Below are 3,611 nucleotides of genomic sequence, written 5' to 3'. Positions count from 1 at the left end.
AGAGAGGTCTCTAAATTTATTTAAATGTTAAAATGTTTGTTTAAAACATAAAAGAAAGCATTACTAAGTACTTCTTAATATTTTTTGTTACAATGGAAGCTTTTATTACATTTAAAAAAAATTAAGGAGACTTTCCTTAATCTTCTCATAAGAAAGTGTCCTGAAAGTAAAAATGGAGAATGTGCGTTAAGATGTGTAAACGTAATGTATTATTAAGGGTAAAGTGCAGGAGATCAATGGTTAGCGATTGACTGCTGGAGAGTGATAAATACATGCTTAGTTACTAATCTAATGAATTTAATCTACTTATGAAAGGACAATTTTTTATTAATGCAATGCAACAAATGCTGAGTTTCTATACTGTGCTTGTCAATTAATAGACGCTTCAACAAAATCTCTGAATATGGCCAAAGCATACTGTCCACATATAACCTGAATATCATTAACTTTTGTATCTACTCTTCATTAGTTCTATCCTTAAGTGTATTTATCCCTAATAATGTATAGATTTTTGTATTTGATTATTAAATATCTATATTCAAGCCATTGTTATAGAAAATGATTTTGAAACTTTGCTGTACACTTAGGATTTCTTCAGTCAATTTAGCAAACATTTTTGATCAGATCTGTTTTTGAACTGAGGATAAATGGTCAACTTTTACCAAGCAATGTAGAAAAATCCTGAGTAAAGCATTTTACATGCCTGTTACAAATAATCCTCACAAAACCCCCATGAGATACATTCTATTATTGTCCCCATTTTATAGCTCAAGAAAATGACATTTAAGAGGTAAGTAATTTTCTCAAAGTCATATATTTTTTAAATGGTGGAGTCAAATTTCAGTCCTTTTTCATTTAAATTCAGTGCCAGCAAACTTAACCATATTGCTGTCTGTCGGGCTTCTAGGAGGAATAGCTTTCTTATTTGAGTCTTTTCATTCATGTATTTATAGTTTCAAATTTTAAAGAGCTGAGCTCTTAGGATTCCTCTTAGAGTTATGGATTGACTTTAGATTCGGATTGCTTGAAAATATGCTACAAGTCTTATTAGACAAGGAAAAATTTATGGGCTATACCATATATCAACCATATTTCACAATTTCCCTTAAGATTTAGAAATAGATTTGTGGAAGGCTGTCTTTCTAAAATAATGTCACATTAACAGCTGAGGCATCTTCATGTATGGGTTATTGTATTTCCTGAACTGTCTTTTAAAGTTAGTGTAGTGAATAGTTCAACCAATTTTTAAGAAATTTCAGTGGCTGGAGGAAAGAAAATTTCACTACTGAGCAAACACACACATTGAGCTTGTGTGTGTGTTTTCCTAAACAAAATAATTACTGTTGCCTGGATAAGGAGAGCTTATTTTTACGTGATGGCCTAAGTAGAATAATTGGGAATCCTTATCAACATAAATCATTATTTCCAAAAGGGAACATTCCTGTATAAAACATTTGTTTATTTAGGCACACCTCCTTTTGGTGGAAGAAAGAGACAGCAATAATGTTTTAAAGTTTTAAATGTATATTTAAATGCATTACCTCCCAGCATTATTTTCATATTCTAGTTCTATGCAAATAGCAAACATTAGTTTTAAAACCCTAAATTTTATGGACATATCACTTTATGTGACATCAAATGCTTCTGTTTCAAATCCTGAAATTTCTGAGTTCCAGTTTTCTCACCCCAAATTCAAGAGAAATAATATCTTCTTTGTCTGTATCCTGAGGTTATTGTGAGATGAGATGATACACATACTTTAATGTATATATATTGAATGTGCACAAATATTATACATTATTAATGAATTCTTAAATAGTAAATATGGTTATAATTAATATGTATTATTAGAGGAATCGTTCTTCCCTGAAAACTAGCTCATTAAACCCTTTTTTCAAGGTCTTAATTTTCTGTATTATACTGAACTTGTATTTATTCATATATGATTTATAGTCCACTTCATTCTTTCAAATGCTTAAGGTAGCTTACAATGTTAAAGGCATGTAAAACAGAAAAGGAAAAAAAAAATACGTAGAAAAAATTCTACTATAAGTAAGATAAAAATAGATGAGCTTTTATCCATTTGTCCTAGACAAATTTATATCTGTAACTGAGCAATAAATTTTGACTGGAGCTTCCTGGAAGCCAAGGGGAAGTGTAGAACCCAAGAGTTAATGCAGTTTCTATCATTTAAGAGGAAATAAAACTACCTAGAGTTATACATAATAGGTACTTAATAATCATTTATTAAAAATGGATAAAATATTGAATGGATTAATGTGGAAAGACATTCTACACCATCTCAAGCCACTTGTCATTATATGTAGGCAATTCATGTTATGTAGACCTTTATATAAAGGCCATTGGATAACATAATTGTTACTATATAGAGTATATAAAACCTTTCTGATGTATAGTTTTATACTGCCCCTTTTTAAATCTAATAAAATAAAATAAAATTATAACCCAATGAAGGTATTTCTATGAGGATTTATATATAGTCAAGTTTTTAAAATTTAATATCCATTAACCAAATTTAGAGAACTTACATAAAAGGTTAATAAGTGTTTCCTTCAGGTATACTACATCTAATTTGGGCAAATGTTTAAAAATTACCTGATTTTCTTTGTAATTTGGTTTCCCAGTATTTGTATAGTATTTACATGGTGCATTCATGAACCTATCACTGACTTGACTACAAGACACAAGTGTCTTATCTACTAGTGTTAATTTGAAAGGTGGAATCTGGCCTAAAATTTTGATCTTATACAAGAAAACACAGCATATAGGTAGGCTTGAGGGAAGTTTGATGATTTCAAAAAGACTTCTTCAGTTTCTACAACTTAGCATTAAATGGGATTCTCCAGGTTATGTCATCAAGTACAATTACTTTTTTTACTTGAGAAAGTTATGCTTAAGGGTTGACTAACTGTGACTCTTTCAGGGTTGCATGGCCGCTCATCTTTCCTGTGACACTATTGGCATTTTAATGATTATATTTCATTATTGAATGGAAAACTTTGCTTTTTATTAATGGAATGTTAGACATCAGCAAAAACATGAGAAAGAATTTTGAATTGAAAATAGATCACCGATCCTAAGATGGCGACGGGTCTGGAGTGGCCGTGACAGGAGACAGCGCGATTCTGTGAGCTGTGCGCTGTGATACCAGAGTATTGATTGCATTTCCAAGAGCAACAAAAGGCGAATAATTCTTTCAACAACGATCCTACATTGAAAAACAAGCAGCAGCAGGTTCGACATTTTGGGGCCAACACAGAGGAGGACTCCTGAGAGCGCCCAAGCGTGGCTGCGGGAACAAACGATCAGCTCAGACAACAAAGGCCAGGAAAGCCAGCAAAGGACTGCACAGAGGCGGAGTGAAGCGCGCCAGACCGGCCCAATTCTGCGACCTCTGTGAGTCACCCCCAGCCCAGCCCGACTTGCAGGGCGAAGCCCGACTGCTCCCCGCCTGCCTGGCCCCCGCCCACCACACCAGGCTAGGCACCCACATCAAAGCTGCCTCCATTTTCTCGGGTGGGGGTGGAGAAGGCCGGCTTAGGGAGGGCAGAACAGCCATCTCTGTTTGGCGTGACTCCTCACTGAGACGT

The sequence above is a fragment of the Galeopterus variegatus genome, unplaced genomic scaffold (genome assembly GCF_000696425.1).
Source record: "Galeopterus variegatus unplaced genomic scaffold, G_variegatus-3.0.2 Scaffold2998, whole genome shotgun sequence".
In the NCBI taxonomy this organism is placed as follows: domain Eukaryota; kingdom Metazoa; phylum Chordata; class Mammalia; order Dermoptera; family Cynocephalidae; genus Galeopterus; species Galeopterus variegatus.
This window is presented reverse-complemented; position numbering follows the sequence as displayed.